Source organism: Haliaeetus leucocephalus, unplaced genomic scaffold (assembly GCF_000737465.1).
Source record: "Haliaeetus leucocephalus isolate CR32 unplaced genomic scaffold, Haliaeetus_leucocephalus-4.0 Scaffold751, whole genome shotgun sequence".
Lineage (NCBI taxonomy): Eukaryota > Metazoa > Chordata > Aves > Accipitriformes > Accipitridae > Haliaeetus > Haliaeetus leucocephalus.
In genome coordinates, this window is record NW_010973187.1 from 14,368,672 (window position 1) to 14,390,644 (window position 21,973).

Consider the following 21,973-nt stretch of genomic DNA (forward strand, 5'->3'; position numbering starts at 1 on the left):
GTTTATTGCACCCTGGCGTAAGAAAAAGCAAAATTCAAAAAGAGAAGGCAGTGGCAAAATTGTCTACTTTGTTGCAAAAATTAAAATGTTGCTTCAAAAAGTTTTTCTCCCTGCAAAAGGACATCAGATTTTTGAAATTTTTCTCACCCTGTAAATTGTTACCCTATCTGATCACCAGATGTACATCTAAGTTCAAAACAACCACACACTTTTGCAGGGGAAAAGAACTTAGCAACAAAAAATAACTGCTCTCTGTGAGACGAGTGACATATTATGGTTTAGGAAGACTTGTACTCTTATAAGAAAAACAAATCATTTTAAATACTGAAGAAAAGTAAAAATACAAAAACCCCTCATGCTATTATTGATAATTAAGGACAGTAATTTCAACTAATTACTTGGCTAGAGATTCCATAAGTGGTGATAATTTTTGGATGCTTCAGTTTCAAGAAAGAACACTAATGAGACGCGACTTTTAGAGCATTCCCCCCATCTTTCCACCGGGGGAAGGAGGGAAATGGCCTGTGTTCAGCAATGTCGAAAGTTGATCATCGCAGAATTCAGGCATTTCAGAGCCACCTGCCACTTTCAAAATCTTGGCATTAATTACTATTTCTCCATTGATGATTGTTCAGGAGAGAATGCCCACAAGAGGACTTGGAAGAGCTCAAAATCTGCACAACCAGACAAAAATTGTATTTTACAGGAGAAAAAAAAAATCTAAGAATGGCAAGAAAAAAACAACCCTAATTCCCCTGTCTCACAGCTATAACCTGTGCAAAGACAAATTATTTCGTTTCATGTATTTCATCTCCTTGAAACATACTTCACCTGAACATACTAATATGCCCATATTAACTTTAGCACTCCCCTACTTATGGCAGGAAGAAGAAAGTTATATTAAAGGCACAGTTTAAACCAACAACGTGAAGTTTGATCATCACTTGTGAAGTGTCTTCAACACAGATCAGCAGACAACAGGACTTATCACACTCGTTTATTAGACAAAATTCCTATTGATTCCAGTGGGAGTCTTGCCTGAGTAAGAGACTGAAAGATTTGGTCCAACCTTTTATATCTACGTTTCATGCACAAATACCCTCTCTTGTCTTACATATGCTCTTCGTTTTGAAGATGTTTACAGGTCACAAGCACACCTGGAGAAATCACGATTTCTCCAGGCCTTAGAAACTGCGTTTTCCATACATACATAACACTTAAGTCGAGCCAAAACAATCAACCAACTTTTGGTTCTTTGGAACCACCCCCCACTCCCCCAAATCTCCAAGAAACAGAAAAACCCTGACTGACTCACTTGAATGATATGCCATGGGAACAACTATCCAGACCTTCATGGAGCCGTAGATACCCACATGACACTTATACCTCTAGAAAATCACTGTGTTACTTCTTTCCAATTCCTATTCCTTTATATAAAACCCAATCTGTTAAACAACCTCCCTAGTAGAGAGGTAGAAAAATGCCTGACGCATAGCTTAAAAAAACTAAGGAAAATGCTTACACATTATTTTGGACCTGCAAAAACATGAAAAGGTAGAAGCTTAGCTGTGTAGCCCCCAGCTTTGCCCTGGACTCAGTCAACAATTTTCTTTCAGAAATAGGATTAATTTTTCCCTTCATTTCATTCGTTGTTTACATTAAAAAATGAATTGAGTTCATTTTTAAATTATGCCTTTCATCTATTCTCTCTGTTGGATCTGTTCTTTAAGAAATCCATATACAATTGCTACTTTAGCCCAAAATTACAGCAAAGGTCATATTTAATAAAGAATAACAAGTTTATTACTTTACTTTTTCCTTTACCCAAACCGCCTTTACCACCAGGAGCACCACAATTTCCATTGCTAACAAGTCAATTTTTAAGAAACCACAAAACTGAACACTTCTACCTGTTTTCTTAGGTTAATGACCCCATTAGCACCAAGCTCCTGCTTTGAGCTAAAGGTTTAGGCACAAGCCAAGATTTCTTCTAATTCCACAAAATGTTTAAGCCCTTTCTTTACTTTGGTGGAACTGAAGTCAAATTATGTTGATCATATTCCTGAAATGCTTTATTGGATAAAGACAGTTAAAGGCTCTGACTCCTCGTGGAGGCTACCATACGCTGTGATGCAAAGCTCCGGGGGACAGGTTTTGTCACTGGCTGCCTGAATTAACTTGGGTAAGTCATTAAAACTTCTCCAGACTAAATTCCACCATCCACTGACAGCTCTGCCAATCCGCTAAATCCTGCAGATTTAGGAAAAAAACAAGCATAGCCTAGACTTTTCTTTATAATCCTTTTCTACCACAAGGTAGGGGTTTCACTGAGCTGCCAACATTTTTCGGGGTTGATAGGCAAGTTCAGTCTGCAGAGAGGGCGCTTATTTCTACAAGCACAACTGGGCTCCTTTCGAAATTGCATTTCCTTTGGCTTCAGTGCAAACTAAGGCTCTCGAGCACCTCAGAGGAGGGATCCCGCTCTCACGGTTGGGGTTTTGAGGAGCACATGAGCACTGTTGCAGCAATGGCACTTGCAGCAGCATCCTCACCCAGCTTTGGCAGTAGCCGTAGGACTACAGCCAATGCAGACAAACTGAACAAGCGAATAAAACAACAGAAAGATAACAATGGGAAAAAAAAAACCCCAATTTTATAGATTCTACAGATCTGATCCCTGCAGTGTACTTGAAGGCTCCACTGAGGAACACAACTGCACGGCACACCTGCCTGACAGTTCAGTTGTCACAGAGCTTGTTGGGTCAATACAAAATCCAGCCAAATATTCTTGATCCCTCACAGATAATCTCTGCTAAAGATGAATTCCCTTACTCTCTCCCAACCTTCATCTTTACCCAATGGACATTACTGCTCTGCACTAAGACCTCTTAGTCGCCAACAGCTGCAGAGTTTTTGATACTCCTCTTTGGCAACACAATGGCTCTCAGGGGACGTGGCTCCTTCCTTCCCCCATTTTCCCCTCCCGCTGTACCCAAGAAATAACAAGGCAAAAGAAAAACCACGTGTGAAACTTTCCAAGAGGAGGCAAAGCAATTCTTGCGAAAGCTTAGGACTATTTCTTGAAAGCATGAGAGTACAGAGATAGCTGTGGCTAGGGGACACTAATGAGAACGGGATCCCTTGACAATTACTGTCAGTACCCAAATGATGACATACATTAAAAAAAAAAAAAAAAAAATTAGATTATGTGGCTTGCTGTCTCTACACCGCAGCAATCCTTCCCTCCACAGCCAATTTAGCCCATTGGACTCGGGGGTGACCCAGCACATCATCTTCACTGACAAGGTGTCAACTATATCGTAGAGAGTAGCCCGAGGGCAGAGATTAAGCCACTTGAGTCACTGGCTGCTTGTGGTTGCTGCCAGAGCATCCTCTCTCTCAATTTGTGCCAATTTTCCTTTTAATAACCTAACTACCATTCCATCATTTCAGCAAGTTGACAGGGCCACTCTTTGAGGAGTTAGAGATTGTTTTAATATCACTGCTGCTTAAGCAGGAGCACCGGAAAAACCTAGTAGACGCCTTCTCTGTCTCTCCCATTCATATCTGTAATTACAGCAAGACTGCTAAAAGCGAACTGACCGCTAAGGAGAGAGAGGCAGACTTCAGAAATAAAGTCTGGATCAAAAGGGGCTCTCTTAAATTCATCACTGTTAAGAGCTTTGGCGTTAATCCATGTTCATTTCCATTAATGAACTAGGTGTCAAGCCAGGTGCTGAAAAACAGCTGTTAACGGGGACCAAACGGGTTTACGTGAGACCCATTTTTCAAATCTGTTTTTAACCCTGGCCAGAACACTTCTCACTGTTCTGTTTTGGTTAATTCATGTCTCAACCCTCACCCTATTTTAGCGGCTTTACCATTTTGCTGGGGATTCGCCTTTTTTACGTTCTATGGTGTAAGACATCTGTAGGAGAACATTGAACTCCCTCTAAGAGCCAACATAACAACGAGAGCATGATAACGAGCGGGTTCCAAGTGTAAAGACTACTAAATCCACCCCAGCGCAGAGGCATTTACGGGCATAAGGGTTTTACAGTAATAAATATTTACATCGGAGCTGCGGAGTCACTGCCAGGATATGACACAAGCTGACAAAAGGGACAACGCCCTTTGAAGGACTCCAACTGCTGTCAAGAGAGACAAACAAGCATCACCTTACCATACTCGAAAGATGATAATTGCTGGTTTACGAGCAAATTTTATCTGGAAGGACCCAGAAGAGCTTTATAAACTCATTGTTTAGAGAGGAATGACTTCATCGTAAGGTGACAGACGGCAGCTGTTTAATGACATGGAGCATTATCGCACAACAATTTCAGCCAGGAAGGGTAGAACAATACCATACCCAATTGAAAACTGCAGGGGGTTGCGATTTATAGACACAGAATGTAATTACCTAAATTGGATTTTGGCCAGCAAAATAAGGGCCAGAACCTCTGACAAACAAAAAAAGAAGCTGTTCCATATTTTTAAGCCATAAATGACCAGGTCTCTATGTTTTGAGGGAAAAAAAAGTCATCTCCAGAAGCTTTCTGGCCCATCAGCATTTTCACAGCGCAGTTGCTCAAAAGCAGCTCAAAGGAAAGATGATGTTTCAAAAATCATTAACTGATTCTGCCGTAGTGTCTTGTACAGTTTTTGGCAGAACTATTAAACGCTAACAATACTAATAATTATTATTAAGTAACACATATCTGTAACAGCAGTTGCTAAATGAACCTGACATCATGCCCAATGAAGAAAGCAGCATACGGCAGGACGTCTGGTCCTATGCATGCAGTAACGTCTACAAAATAATTTTCTCCAGGCTTCCCTGCACCCATCTGCAGGGCTGACAACTGAGTAGTTATAAGACTTGCAAAGCTGCCATTCCGCTACACTTGAAGGCCAACTGCGATTGCAGGAGGGATACCGAAACTCTGAGCTCGCAAAACATTCTCCCTTACTCCATCTTACAGACCCATAAAGCCTTTAACAAAGAGCTGAGCAATTCTTCATCCATCCAGCAGAGAGCAACCGCACTTGCACTCACACACGCACATTAACTACATGAACAATTCTGATGGCTTTTAATTCCTGACATCCAACGCTCAGATTTTATTCTTCTCAGTAGCTAATAATACTCAAGTGCTTGTGTAAGCACTGAATGGTAAATGGAAAGATTTTTTTCTTGTGTTGCCTCCACATTGGCAGAAATTATCTGTAAAAGCATAATGTTTCTTAAGACAATGGAGCCCTTTTTACTGCTCTGATAATTTAAAATTCACAGTCATTTTTTTCTGGTGAGACCAGTGATTAGCTGTAGCTCAGCTTTGCTAACTCTCTCCATACATTAGGTCATACAAACTCTGGCAAACCATTGTTACTATAGGGGATACTTTTTTTCTGATTAATTCCAAACTTAGTACACATGATCACTTTAATGCCTTAAATGCAAATTTTAGGTAAAGTAAGGAGGTAGCATCCTGTCACAGAGGAAAAAAGATTTGAAAATCTGGGGAAAAAAAAAATAATTCCTACCTTGAAAAATGTTTTGATAGGGAATAAATTTGGGCTGGGAGAAGGACCAGCACAGGGAAGTTACCTTTCAGGCAGGTAGGGTCAGACTGCATGATACTAAGGGCAATATGAATTGGAAAAAGTACTGAACAAAATGCATACTAGAGAAACATCAGAAGAGAGCTGAGCACATCTGAGATAAAACACATTATTTTTTAGAGGTATAGATGCAGATTCCTCATTAGTATCATAGGAAGAAATCAAGGATACAAAAAGAAATCATAATAAGAACTACGTTAAATGCAATTACCTTTTCAGCTCATGGTATACATTGGAGCACATACACTCCTTTGTGCTAAGGCTTCTTGACTTCCTAAAATTAGCACTCAGAGTTCTTCTCACCACAGCAAGTGAGCGAGGGTCTGTCCCTACCTGGCTGCAACCTCCGCCGTGCTCATCGCTAAACATTCACCTCCAGAGGCTGGTGGCTCTTCAGGTGCTCAGCCTCTGTGTTGTTGCATCACCTCCATTACAAACCAGTTTGATTTAAAGCTGGGGTTTCAACCTACAACCTGGATAACCCTTGTATACATGTTTAAAACTACCAAATGATGTTATTTTATTGTCCTGGTTTTGCTAATGCTTTCTAGAACTGTAGAGTCAAGCAACAGTAACTTTGCAAAAACTTTGTACATCTGCTACATCATACCTTCAAACAACTTCACATTCAAATACATCTTTTAAAAACAAAGACGTCCGATGTGTCTCAGACTGTCTCAACTTTTACTGTTGGTGTATGGACCTATTTTTAATCAAGCAAATTATTTTTTAGAATACACACTAGTACTTAATGATGTATATGTGCTGTATATAGACACGACTGGAGTAACTCACACAAGTTAAAATATATGTAAACAAGAGAACGAATGAGTGCAGAAGTGAAGGCAAACAGGGAGAGGAAGAGGTTTGGATTTTTTTGAAGTCCTCTATTTTGGAAAACAATTAAATATCATTGCTAGTTCATCCAATTGTGGAAGCAAACAATTAAACACACCATCTGTACAGGTCTGAACTGGGCAGCATCTTTTTGTTTATGCTGATAAAACTTATAATGGTCTATTTTCAGTATCTTCAAGGATTTGCCTACATTGGCTTATAGATTTTACTAAACTGAAACTAGTAGAAGCTCAACAGCCAGTGACAGACACCTGCCCTTTAACAGCTGAAGGAAGCCAAACCCACCCCAACCTTTACCATTTGAGTTTGTTTCTCCTCTTGTTCAAGTATGGATGAGGATCACAGATTTCAGGGGATATGTGATAAGAATGTCTAAAATAAGTGTTTGGAGATCTAAACTAAGAGGCTATATATTAAGCCCCAGCCTTGTTCTTCTGGGTTCTCCTGTAGGCTTTGGGAACTAACTAGTTCAAGGCTAGATGAGGTCCACCAAGCAATAATGTTCTGCAACATAAAGGACAGCTTAGGCAACCACCCAATAAGTCATATTTGCTTTCTGGGCAGAATTTGTTCTGTACATTAAACCCTCAAACAAGATTGGGTCTGTCTTCATCAGGTGTAAGGTAAGTGCATTTCTAACTCTATGCAGCAGGAGAAAAGTACCACAAGAGTTAAGACATGTCTGATAAATATCTAAGTCATGGATTTTAAGTATCTGTTTTCTGTTGGCCAACTCCCAGATGGGCATCTGCACATCTGGTTTTGACCTGGAGAGCTCAGCATTAACAAAGGCTTCTAACTTAAAAATTGTCTGTCTCTAAACCAATTTCCATTATGGCAGGAAGAGAACCCTGGCAGATCACCACAACTATGATGCTCGCGAGCAACAACTTACTGTTCCAGTCTTCTTGTGCTCCTCACCAACTTTTTCCTCTTTAATTTCTTTGGGGCAGAGGCTGTTCTTTTGCATAAATATCTGTGCTATGTCTAAAAGGGACTCAAATTGCAAAGGGACTCTCTCTACATTACCATAAGCTGGACAGTAACATGAGAGCACACTCATGCGGTTGCACAATTATATTATAGTTTTGGAGCACCGATTGATATAATTCTTCACATGAAGTTGAGTCTGAAGTAGCTGACTGCTCAGTATTAATGGTGTGGATTATTAATGCCTTGCTTTACTGATTACACATATTTGCAATGAAGCATACTTCTTTCTATGTGGCAGGAAACATTTATCGGTATTACTTAAAAAAAAAAAAAAGTATTTGATTACACCCAAATGCTTATATATTTGTGACATGTCAACAACCAAATTAGAATAGTATCAGGCTTTTAAAATTCAGGACACGTAGGACCATCTGTTTTCTTGTCAACAACCTCAGTCTCTCTCTCCACTCTCCAAACACTTACTGCTCCAAATTTACAAAGTCATTACTCAATTCCCTTCTTCCTTTGCCCCTCAAAAAACTTCAAAGGTAGTAATGAAGGCTTCAAAAAATTTTTTTTTTTACTTGATAATTAATGACATGACTATTTCAGCAAGTTTTATGTTCAGGCTGGCAGTTATCTGCCAGTTCTTATGAGGTTTGCAAGGACTTACCTAGTTTACAGCGAGTTGTGTCCTGGAATTGGGGTTGGGGGGATGGAGGGCATGGGAAAGGTGTCCTTCAAACATTTGTTTTGAAACACAGCCATTTCTGTGTGCTAAAGTCAACCAATTATTGCAAGAAGTAATTTACAGTCCAATGTATTTCAAGACTGGCACCCACGTGTGTACACACACGTTCGGACCTGCTCCCAGCCGAGCTCCACAAAGCGCAGGGAGCTATTTTCATGGGGCCCAAAAAGCATATGTCCAAAGAGGGAGGCCAACGCCTCATGCCTGACATGGCTGCTTTACCTAAATAGCTTCCTTAAAAAGGGAATGGAAGATCACAGTACTGCTCATATTAAGGGCACAGCCAATTTCAGTTAGCTGTGCTTATTTATGTGAGATCTCAAATAGACAATTAAAGCAAGCTGTGACATTCAATTTTCTTACTTAAAACAAAATATCCTATCAAGCTCACCCATGCTCCCTCCTTTTATAATTCTGAACATAAGAAAAGATTATTGTACAAAGTGTGATGCAATTGTAAATTTAACAAGTTGAGCATCATTATAACAAAATCCCCCTCAGCTCATTTTTTTTTAAGCCATTTCTTCATTTTTTTGACACCACATCTGGCATATAGAATACAGATGATCATTTGTTTATATATCTGTCTAAATGCCTTTCCAAACACAGCCAGATGGAGCCTTTCAAAATCAAATTAATTTCAGATTAATTCACTCTGGACCCACTCCAGTTTCATGACTCTATGCTTTGAGGCACCATCTAAATTGATTTAGAGTCACGAACTTAGCGAGCTGAAGTCCTTAGGTATAGAAAAAAAAGATCCTTGTTACATACTGAAAGAGTCAGCAAATCAAAAGAGTCCATGATCCTAAGTTTTGGCTGCTTCAAAAAAACCCCCAAACCAACCTAAGACTGCATCAGTCTATATAGTGCCAAAATCATATATAAAAGAATTGATATTTCATCCCAGAAAAATCACTCTAGAATTTACATCTTCAATGCCTCCCTTGCTGAGTCCAATAAAATTTATTGGTCTAATTAAAAAGCAAAATAAAAAAAGTGTTGTTCTAAACCTTGCAATAAGCAGCAGTCATAGAAAGACAGGAGACAGGTAATAAAAATCTCCACTGCAATGGATTTATCTAAGGAACTATAAACAAATGTAGCCTACAAACACTGTGGGCTTGCATACTGTCAATCCTCTGTGGATGCCTTTATTATCTCACTTGTTTCAATTGCAATTTGGGTTTCCATGGAGATGTAACAGTCAACTCTGGAAAATTATAAGATAAATGTCAGGCAGTGATAACGGTGTTAATGAAGCTTCATTGACAAGCAGAACTATGCTTCAAATAATAGGCATATTTCTATTAGCATATGTATAACCTGTCCAGAAAAAGAAAGAAAAAAAATCCCAACAACAGCGAAAGACAATATTAAAAAATTAAAATTAAACTGTGTATATAGAAGATAGGAGACACGCAGCAAAATGTTGCCTCTATGTGAAACGACGAATTCCTAACAAACAGAAGAGATGTGGGTTTGAAATTTAATTGCCTGATTCCTCTTGAAATTTTTGCACTCAGCTATCACACTGAAAAAGCACTTTGCTGACACGCGCAGACACACTTTTGCATGGTGCGACTCTTGTTTCCTTACAACGTGAGGCTGGAAGAATCTGCTTCACAAGGCACTTTAAAGCATACTATTTTATAATGCGCAAATACAGCTGCAGTGAGCTGTTAGAAAGATGCAGACCTCAGTGGAAACACTAATAGCATATACACAAACACAGCACATGCTATGAGAGCTCTCGGGTATCGTACGTGCTCAGATTAGGGTGGCCGGTCCACCGCATCTTGGTACATGATGGGTTTAACCAGATACTGCTGGGGCGACAACCGTGAGCACTTCAGTCTTGACCTGCTTCTGCACTAACCAAGCCTGTGGAAAGCACGGAGAAGCTGCCAGTCACCTGTGAAGGACGGTAGCCAACTTTTCACTTTCCACCACATGGAAAGGTTTTGGTGAACTGGAGGTCAAAGAGGTGACAAAGCTGATTTCTGCAGCACAGAGGCAAATGCAGACCATCACGTTTTATTTCAATGAATCAAGCATTTTGTTTGGGCAGGGTGGAATTCTACCAGCAGCCAGGGGAAAGGGAAGGAGTGTGGCTATTCCAGTACTTGAGGTTTCATTCTGGCAAACTATCAGAAGCCAGAAAGAGCAGGGCAGGATTGGGGCAATCCCACCCCAGAGGACGACAGGGCAATTTTTGCAGGTGGATAAAACGTGCTAAGATATTCAGTGCCTATTCATTAGGCAGCATTGCCTCTGAGAACCAAGAGGTGCTAGAGGTTGTTCCCATCTCTTCTCACCCCACTATTTGGCCTCAGGAATTTTAGTCCCTTGCCTGCCTTTGTAACTCTTTCAGGTAGAGTTAATCCTTTCGTACAGCGTCTTGGAAAACAGGGTTCTGGTATTAGCTGAGCATGAGAGAGGCCACAGATTAAAATTGTGAATTGCCTGAATTGTAATTGTACAATTGTAAAATTGCCTGAAAATCAGGATCAGGCCTGGTTTAATGGCAGAGGAGGGCGAAATCTTAAACATACAAGCAAACAAAGAGGAAAATCTTTATCCCTCCCAAGGCTTGAGGGTAAAGTATGTGGGCAGACAAAACTTTGGGAATTGTGGGAAAGCTCTCAAATGTTACTGGGATAAATAAGCTTATGAAACTGTAGCTCAACTAAGCACCTGCATGCAGGGCAGGAGACAGCTGACTTTGCCATTTAAATGGGAAATACAGCAGGGGTGTGGGCTTGGGGGCAGAAATTTTTTGCTCTTTTTTCCCTCCTCTCTGCAGAACACCTCTGTTCCTCCTACCTCATCTGAATTGGGCCTGTTTACTAAAGGAAAACATGAATGTTGACTGTGAAATATTTCGTAGATCTTCAGAGAAGAGTCACCTTTGTCCAGCCAGGTTTTTGGGGGCAGAAAAGGAGTTGGAAAAGCGCCCAGTCTTTCTATAGAGCAGACCTCAGCTCTGATCAGATTGCTGGACAACAACAAAATCAATAGAGGGGTTTTTTTTCAAGTTGTATTACAGGGAAGCTTCAAAAAAATCCAAAAGTTTCCCTTTTCTAAATCTTTACTAACTACTCCTCACTTTAACATACTAGAAAAAGCTAACTACCTCATTAGATTGCTACTAAAATGTCAATAGAAAGTGATTTTCCCCAGTGACTCTCAACATAATTTTAATTCACTCTAGTGCTTCTGGGAGGAGGGGAAAACCCCCAAACCTTAATATTACTGGTGGTTGATTCTCTGTTACAGCACAAGTACTTCTACCAGCTTGATGGAAGATAGAATGGGTTAAGCTGGAGCCTAGCTTCAACTTCAGCTCAGCAAGTCTTACATGCTACTGCTAGCGTCAAATGGTGGCAGAACCAGGTCCCACCATATGTACCACTATCAACACATGCAACTGCGATACGTAGATTACAGAAGAGAAACTGGCTGTGAAGCCAGAATACTAAGCGATTTTTAATGAAAAAACCACTACGTGTGCCAGATGGAAAGCATTGCCCCATACGCATGGCAAAATGAGCCACGTTGTCTCCATTTCGCACTTGTTGAAACCTCTAAATCCCATTGCAATGTGTATTCTAAGCTCTTCAAAGGATTCATTTTCCTTTGTATTTTGGGTTACCAACAATTATACTTTTATGTCTGAAGAGAGAGCAGGTATATAAAAGGTTAAGTAGCACCGGCACAGAAATAGTTAACAACAAACCTGAGCCTTTAAAGTAAACTCTTATTATAGTACAAGATTTTCTTTAATTTCTGATTTTTACCCTATTATTGCAAATAAGTTATTTTGCTCCGCTGGTTACACTGTTCTTTTGAGGCTCGCAAGAAAATAAACAACTACACATAATTAGGAAAGGAGCAACTCCCCCTTTAAAGGCATCATTCAAAGAAACAAAAAAAACTCAGAAAAACTGGTTTAAATTTTCCTAATAAACCTACCATGAAAAATCCTGACAAAACCACACCCTAACACACACAGTTCCCAAGTCATATGGCAGTCATTTATGGGGACACTTTTGACTTCAAAGATAGACCTCCGTCTTCTAGTTGTGAGTTTCCAGGGCGGTCTGCGTAAATGCAGCATTGGGAAAACAGCAGAGCACTGCCATTTGGAATTTGTTTGCCAAATCAACAGGAAAATACATCCTGAAAAGTTGCCGAAACCCATGTTTTTAAGGTCACGATAAATACTTTCAGCAGGAGAAATTTAAAAGGATGAAGTAACTTCTCAACTGTACATTTTGAAGAAAAGCTTATCCCAGTGGGTTATTATTTGCTCTGGAGGTTTTATTCACAAGTGAAAATGAACCCAGGTCTTGGTGACTTGCTGGCACTTTTCCAAAAGAAATGGGAAAGGAGGAGATGGGAAAAAAGGGGAATACCATCCCCATCCCTTTGACCATCCCATGATGTACAAAGCCTCTAAACGTCAATAGCCTTGTGCAACAGAAAAGGTAGTTAAACACTTGTGGATGTATTTTTAAGCTCCCTGTATCGTACTCGACCTGCGGAAACTTGGCCTGCTCAGGTTTGGCTTGCTGTCAGCAGCAGTGTGAAACGCAGTGTGATTTATAGAAATCTCTGTCATCACACCACAGGGTTAATTTCTTTCCTTCTTTTTTCTCTTTCCCTCCTCCCCCTGAAAGTGGAAAACTCTTATTTGTGATGACAAGTCTTTGGAAAGCTGGAGGATTAGTAACGCCATGTGGTTCCCTAAGATCTCTAGCTCTCCTCCAACTGATTTTCCATATAACCCCTCTCTGTACGGTCATCGGCACCTTTGCTCAGCAGATGGAAAATGGGAAGAAACCTGCCCCAGGGCAAGTAGAGGAACCTGGATGCTGCCGATGCGAGAATATAGACTCAAAGCTCACAGGTCTCAATTGCTTGATAGAGGAAACAGAGGGGAATCCAAGCATCAAATATGGGATTTTAGTAATCTGAACATTTATTTTAATGATTTGAAGGCTGAACCTGCTGGGCTTGTCACTGTAAGCAAGAGATATGGAGAAAAAAAACATGAAGCCTGAAATTTCATTCTGACTGCCACCACTGGAGAACTGTGGACTTGTGCTCATTTTGGTTTAACACAAGGAAGGATATCTGTACCTCATGCCCACGCAATCACTCACAATAGACAGCGACCCGCTGGGCAGCAGGTCAGCTATGAACACCAAATGTGGAGCTTTACTCAAGCAATTTCAAATTCATTGAGAGGGCTGCTACGTACGGATTATTTTAAGGCACATCAGTTTTCTTGCTATAACCATCCTTCAGAGAAGACAAAATCTGATAGAAGAACAAAACTGGGAAGTGTTTCTAATGGTAAAGAGCAGAGGACTATGCAACAAAGAAAGCCGTTTCTCAGCCACGCTCTTTCATGAGTCTCTTCCCTTTGCTGTGCTTATCTCCCTCACCTTTGAATCGGTACATTATGTTCCCATCCCAGTGAAGAACTCTGAAACACTCGGAGGAAAGCACTATATAGATGTTGAACTATTACGTTAAGAAAGACAAAAAATACCCTTTCTTGATACACTTTTTCTTTTAACTTGATGCAATTCTAATTTGTCTTTTAAAAGCAGTATTTGAAAATTATGCAATACAGCAGAAGTGAAGTACTTTCCAAAGCCACTATTACTATTTGCGTTGCAGGAGCATCTCTGAGGCCCCAAACAATGCTGGCTGCTTTTTAAGTAGCAGACCTAATTTTATTAGTAAGCCCAGATGTTTTCCTACTATTTTCATATGCTAGGAAACACAGTGCACTCTCAGAGTATTTTAATAGGTGGTTAAGAAAAAAAGAGGAGAAGGGGACACAGCAGGTCTGAGTTCACTTAGCCTACAAAGTCAGGAATTTTTAATCTACTGTTTTATACCAAGTATCTTCATTATGGAACCCAAGATCTTGAATGCTTCTTTACTTCTCTATGCTTCCATCTTTCCATGATTAGACTGAATGTCAACACAGTTGACCAAAACAGTTAGTGCTTTACTATGAAGGGTCCGAGAATCTGCGGGTTAACATCAAGAGTTTCCTGGACAGAATGGGAACATATTCCCTGAAGTTTCAAGGTAGAAGGGAATGCAACTCTGATGCGCCAGCTCACATCTTGCATTACTCCGTATTTTCTAGTCACTTATCCAGTACATCCTTTGCTATCCTTTCTTACTTAATTTGATGATGCATTCTCAGACAGAGTTGCATTAGGCTGAGATGCTAATTAAAACTACCTTGAAATATTAGCAGCTATATAACATTTGATTGGTAGAAGAAAAATAGTTGTGTATGAAAATTAATATTAGCTTTTACATAAAATAAATTATTATTTAATAAATTTTAATTGCCTAGGGCATTTTTATGAACAACAGGGATTAACAAATATAATGTATACAATACATCTGTATATGTAACGATGAGAAAAATCAAGCCTGACAGCATACTTTTGCTTATTTCAGAACACATACACAGCCCACATGGAAAAGGAAACAGATTACAAGAAGCTTTCCCTTAGCCATACAGAGCCGTAAGAAGCTCAGAGTCAGCAACAGCAGCGCACTTACGACTGCAGCATACGCGCCCCTGACAGTTAAATCAAAACTAAACATCCTCAGGGAGTCACTGAGTCTAAATCACAGCTTGTGATTTCTCATCTTACATGGTCAATGGGTCTGCATTTCTTAAAAATGGGAATATTGGTGGAGGTAGGATTGAGACTTCAGAAGAACTGTTTTGCTAGCTCTGTTCTACGAGTGCTGCAGAAATGTACACAAAGCTTTACAAATGACCTCATTTTTACCAGGAAAGGACAGCTCAGCTATGTTCTATATTTTCCTGAACTGAAAGGAAGGCCCCACAGCCAAACTGTCATGTCTAATCATTGTGGTGCTTGAGAGTGTTTAAAACAAACAACTTTTTTCTTTTTTATAAATAAAAAGCTGTGAAGCAATTGCAGTGTTCTCAGAGAGTGGAAGCTGCATTTTCTATCACATAACCAAGACACTGGAATAGCAGTTTTGCCCAGTTTGATGAAAGAGCCTTATAAGGATAAATTTTCACCTCATTAATGATCTGAGCTGATTATTCCCTGCCCCCACTTTTCCTTTTAGGTCATGGATCAAATGTGACCCACTTTCCTTGAATGCTTTCCCACCATCTATTTTTTCCCATTAGAGTAGAAAGCCAGTTGCTAAGGACACATTACAAAGCAACCATGCAAGCACTAAATATCTGCCCCCCCAAACACACACACACTTTTCTTCTCCCCTGCCTTTACGATATTTTCCCCTCTCTCAGCATCAACTCTGAACAAGATCCTGCTTTACATTCAGGAAAGCCAACAACAGAACTGCTTATAAGGACAAGCTTAGCACGAGAATAGGATTTTCTAATGACTACAGAGACTCCTGGGGCCCTTCATATTTAAAAAAATATAAAGGCAGCAGCCTTGGTTTTTAATTACTCCTAATTCTAAATCTCATGGCCTTAAACACAATAGCTCTTTCAACTTGGAAAAAAAATGACACTAATCAGTAACAGAGTCCCCTGCGCAACCTGCTAGTCCTCTGATGGCATTGCAATGTTTGCACTGTTATGATTTTTCAAGGTTGACCAATGAGTCAGCAAAGCCAAGATGACTTAAAAGCATTAAATCATGCAACTAAAATGGCTTTTTCACATACAGGGCTGGATGGATTGCAATTAGCAAGGGGAATCAGTACAAGGCAAATATTGTAAGAGCAGAGAGAGACAAATAGGAAATTAAAGGAGATGGTGTTCATTTTGGAACAAATGAGCCCCAGATGTTAAGGTATTTGTGGTTTAATACAGCCCCTCTCACCAGCCAGGTAAGGAATGTAATTAAAAAACATTAAAGTTCAGTTGCTGAGGCTCAACAGAAATGAAATGAAGATTTAATTCATCTGCCCTACTTCCCTCTGAGTAGCCTACTAACATTCCTACTTAGTGCAAAGTCCTGTGAAATGGAAGACTTGTGTCGTTCTGCAGTCCTTTCTACGATAATCCTTCTCCTTGGCATTTGTAAAAGAAAAGATGTCATTCCAAGTGTCTCATTGAAAAATTAAACATAAGTATGTAACACTGCAGCTACTTGGATTTCCCCGACCGTTTCAGCTTTCCGCGTCATTTATTACACTTTCCGGTAGTATTGCACAACACCTTGGCGTTGCTTTCTATAGCCAATACCTCAGTTCCTCTAGTGATTAGAGGCATGCCATATGATTAAATGTTTGATGTATATAGATTGACATTTAAATTACAGTTACACAGTGGACAAGAATGAGAATTTCGTCACAACCCACATTTCTACCGTACCACCCACTCTTTTTCCACAGTACATCCACAACATACTTTCTCCTAACTCTTGTACAGATGACAGAAATCATACCTGCAGTGGAATTTTCCAGTTAGCAGGATGGTGAACCCATACATCAGAGCTGAATTGCACCACTGACACTATGGAAAGATTAAGAGTCACCAGCATCCAAACAAAACAAACCTTAAATACAATTACTGTTGAACTACCGATGAGCAAACTAACCATGGGTTTCTAGCAGTGGCAGTCTAAGTAACAGCCTCCTGAAAAAAAGAATAAAATCCTGTTGATTGTAGGAGTTCCTGAATTCAGACATAAAATCTCCAATTTTGGATTAAAGGAACAATGCCATTAGCTTTCACTGAAAAAGAGACTTTTACTCTCAATATCGACTGAGCTGACCACAAGAAAGAGGATTCTGATGTATGGCCAAGGCCTCAAGGCACCCTGGAGAGAGAGTCCATCAGGCTCCTTTGACGTGCACTGAAGGCATGGATGGCGTCCCTAGGGGGAATTCAAGGGACAAGGCATCATTTGTCCATCTGGAGCAGACAACCAAACCTGTTTTTCCAGACATTCAAGTAACTTTCTATAAGCTTGACCACATTTTCTTCTTTACCCTCTATTCCTCTACTTTCCTTTGTATTCAGTTTTTTTTCCTACCACTCCTCTTTTCAGTTGTCCTTAGCACACTTTTTATTTACATTTAGCTTATTTGCTCTTCACGAAACTCAGTATTCCACCAAAAATACACCAATTATATAAAAATAAGGAAGGCCACCCTGGTAGCTGACCCTCATTACTGCTTCATTCCTGGACAGTATTCCAAAAGCAGAGCAAGTGACAGCAACTTCAAAGCATCTGAACACAGGGCTCCTAGCATCATGTTTTATCATTTTTGAACTTTGGATTCCCAACAGCTCTCTTCTAGTCTGAATAACTATTCCACAAAAATAAATGTGCTGTATACTGTTGATCTCTTTTTCGCTTTACTGACTGTTTTGGTCAAATTGCTTTCAAGGACCTTTGATATTCTCCAGCTACCACTGCCTGTTGCTCCTTTGCTTAACTTTGTAACAAGAAACACACAAGTCAGATGCAGGGAAAAGTCATCTTATTCTTCAGTCCTTCCAGTAGCCAAGGCACAGCTGTCCTCTGGGGTGCACTGGTTATCTGCCTACTTGATGAATTCTTAAAGACACCCCACTTCCATTTCCCCCAGTCCCCAACAGTCACTGAGCTCCTTCGAGAGCTCCTGTGCAAATCCAAGTAAGGACAGCTAGGCATCAATTTTCCCACTCTGTTATATTCTGGAAAAGAGGTGTCAGGCAGCAGCCTTCAACTGCTCCATTTTGGTGTTTTGTGCCTCGCATCACCATTGCAGTGATATATACAAGCGGTGACTGTTTTCCAAAGGCAGACATGGGGAGCCAGGTTACAATGCAGCAAAGAACACTCATTACTGTAAATTAAAATCCTTAAACAAATCACCAACAGTGAAACAATCTCTGCTTCAATTACGTGGTGAGCTAGCACATCAAGTCTTTTCTTGCTTCGGCCAGAAATACTGAACCCATGATTGATCTAATCTGTAATCATGTTGTTTATTTCAAATTAGAGATAAAATAAAAAGCATAACAGTGTATATGTATATATTCATAGTACCACTGCAGACATCCAAAAGGAACTCTATTTTATCTTTGCTGCTCTGCATTTTAGCCTCATTTCTTCCCTTTTACAGTCTATGGTAAATACAATATTTGCTTTTAGAATTCTGACTCTCCAGGGATTATAAAGGAAAAGTACTTAACACAGAGATTATCTTTCTGGTGTTGCACTGTACGAATGAAAATTGTTACATTAATGGCACTATACAGTCATATTCAAACACCATTAAGTACCTCTCCAGAAAACCAAAGGAAAGGGAGTGATGAACTCCAGCATAGCTCTGCTTGGACTTGCAAGTACATTTGTGTTTCTCCCTCCATCACAATGCAAAGGATTCTCTGGAAAGAAATTTCCAGCCTTTCCTTTTCTTTCATTAACACTTTATAGCCTGCATTAAGAGTAGCAAGAAATACTAAGGAAGCACAAACACATACAACGGTCAATTCTCTGAGCTTGCAAGGTCTATAAAATGGGTACAAAACCTTCCACTGAAATTCTGCCCAAATATGGATTTACATTATCAGCTCCAGTCAGGACCCAATTTCACACCTACAAAACCTAGTCCTGGGTGTGTCTGCTTTGGGTTTAAAAGCATGCAACAAACTGCTTTCAAACAGACCAAGACTCACTACTTCGTTCTGTTACACATTCCTCTTCCTTCATGAGTTTAGGACTTATTTTTAGCTGCTTTAAATCAGTATAGGTCAGATGTATATCTGCTAATGAGTATTGGTAATTAAGGTTTCAAACCACACAGCAGCAAACCAACACTTTCATGTTGCTGATATCTCTCTGTATTTGTGTATGTTTTCAGAGCAATTTCTGAGAGTCCTATTTGATTTAATTCCATTAAGTTCTTCGAGGCTAAAATTACTGTCGAGAGCTCAAAATATCACTAAGCATAGATTTTTCATGTCAGATTTTTGTCAATTTCATTCTGTGAAAACCTTTGCAATCGTTCTGTATATTAAACTTTCACTTACCACAAAAATTTAGAAATGTATATCCTGAGACTACAACTTCCAGGATTTTGTATTTTGCCATGCATTAAAAAATGGAGATGATGATGATAATAATAATGAATAATACTATTTTTATTTACTATTTGAGTGTTTAAAAATACTACAGCAAGAACATCCACCTGTGCTGAAGAAGCTTGATTAGAAACCTTGGCAAAACTTACTGGAAAAGGTGTGATCATAGCTCAGTTACTTCTGGGAAACATTTTGGGAAAACTCAGCATATCTCACTTTTGCCTCCTATAAATTGGAGATATCAATCTAGCTTTGTCAAGTGCTTTAAAAGAGCATGCGAGAAAACTGGGAGTTTTACGGGCACAGAAAATGTGAAGGAATGTAGCAAGAAATGCACTCCTTTCCCAGAGATTTCAGTTTAAGTCGTTCATAAGAATTGGACAGGCCTCCATGTGTAGGTCTGTTCAAACATAATTTCATTTGTATGTGTCTGCTCCCTCCTGCACAGTGCAGAAAATAAAGAAGAAAGGAAAGAAAGCCTCAGCATGATCCCGAAATTAATTTTCACGATAGGAGCAATTGAGTCCATCTACTAAGGTACTTATAATTACATTACACTATTACTTGGAAGAAAAATGGCCAGCTATATTCTAAGAAAATATTAACCCCATCAGCCCAATCACAAACCAGTACATTTAATGTATTCTTCCTTTTATTAACATCCACAAGGTGCCCATTAGAGGTACCTTCACAGCTATCTTAAATCACTTCTAATTATCAGACTACCAAAAACACGACGGAAATGTTATTTCATGTGTTCGAATGAGAGGCTCTTTGCTGTCCAAAAGACATGTCAGCACTGGATGATTTAGTCCATGATTTTGTTTACTGCCTTCAAGTTTCATTAGTGTTAAAAGCGCTAAGATTGTTTCCCCGACTGCTGAGATTTCCTAGGAGAGAAAACCGACATGGATACTGAACTCTCCTCTGCCTGCAACGGGCCAGAGAAGCAAAAAGGTCCTGGGGTGAGAGGCAGGGTGCAATCACCCATGCCTTTGCTCTTTCAGGGTGCGTTATCACCGCGCTGGCTTTCTAGGAACGGGAGGAGGAAAGGAACAGGAGCTGTGCCTAGTTCCCCACCCAGGTTGCAAAGGCTGCCCTGTGTTACTCCTGCCTTGCCATCTCGCCCGTCTCCTGAGTCAGGTTTGGTTCAAACTCAGGGCTTTCCATTGTCCCACATTCCTGCCATCCCACAGCAAAGTAAGTGGCAAATTTTAACACATGAAGTGCCTGAACTGGTTAATTCGCTCCCGGTAAGCTGTCTCATTGAGGTCTTTGCATTCTCCTAAAAAATGACTGGAATCACCGCTCGATAAATTGTTAGTAAAACATGTACTGTTCCCTGATTTTAGCTCCAAGCTTTTGACTAAGCTTTCAAAAAATACCAGGAGCATTTCACAGGAGTAAACCCTAGCTGAAGAAAACAACTATTTCCTAAAACACCAGTCACCACAAGGCTTATACATGTTTAATCCCATTCAGACACATATTAATATCCTCCCAAATTAAAACTAAGAAGCAAAGTATGACAACAACATATTACTAAGAAGAGGGAATTAAAATAATTAATCTGGTGTTTTACTCTCAGAATTTTTGCGTGCAACAGCATGACAAGCCCCTGAGCAATCTGGCCTCATCGGATCTGCTTTGGAGTTAAGAGGTTGGAGCAGATGACCCCAGAAGTCCAAACTTACATTAGTCTATGGTCTAGACATCAGCACCCAGAAAGATCAGAAGAAAATTTGCTGGCACTGGAGGAAACGCTTCAGGAAATTAAGTGGCCACACCTTGAGTACTGTGTGCAGTTCTGGGCCCCACAATTTCAGAAGGATGTGAAGGTCCTTGAATGTGTCCAGAGGAGGGCAACCAAGCTGGTGAAAGGGCTGGAAGGCATGTCCTGTGAGGAGCAGCTAAGGACTCTGGGTTTGTCTAGCTTGGAGAGAAGGAGGCTGAGGGGCGACCTCATTGATCTCTACAGCTTCCTGAGGAGGGGACGTGGAGAGGGAGGTGCTGAGCTCTTCTACCTGGGATCCAGGGACAGGACGTGTGGGAATGGTTCAAAGCGGCGCCAGGGGAGGTTTAGACTGGACATTAGGAAGCATTTCTTTACTGAGAGGGTGGTCAAACACTGGAACGGGCTTCCTAGAGAGGTGGTCAATGCACCAAGCCTGCCAGTGTTTAAGAGGCATTTGGACAATGACCTTAAAAATGTGCTTTAACTTGTGGTCAGTTCTGAAGTGGTCAGGCTGTTGGACTAGATGATAGTTGTAGGTCCTTTCCAACTGTTCTGTTCTATTCTATTGTATTCATATTTCCTTGGAGGAAATGGATATTTTTTTCAACAGGCTCAATACAAATTTTTCTTTGTATTATCATTTATTCCCTAGAGGTGGCATTATGCATAAATGAAGCCTGACTCCACAACCCAGAAAAGTGGTACAGAGAATGTTCCCTCCATCCCCCAAAATGCTTCAAACCTCCACTTTCAACTCTGTGACCACTGCTCACTCAGTACACACACAGTGGAATTTGCCCAGTGAGCAGAGAGCCCATGATACCCATTCAGTCATGGGAAGCAAGAGTTGGAATTTCTGGGGATGGTAATAATTTTCCCAGACTTTGGATGAATCATAACCCTTCTGTTTCTCAAACTATCTATCCATATCACAGATGTAAAATACACCTTCTATTTAGAAGCTCTGTACTTGAATCATTACCATGATACAGATAGATAA

The 21,973-nt window shown here is 40.1% G+C and overlaps 1 protein-coding gene across 1 annotated transcript in view; it reads right to left on the reverse strand.

Annotated features, from left to right (window-relative positions):
- Nucleotides 1-21,973, reverse strand: part of CELF2 (CUGBP, Elav-like family member 2) — a 245,846-nt gene that overhangs the window by 134,234 nt on the left and 89,639 nt on the right. The gene's annotated exons all lie outside the window — the stretch shown is intronic.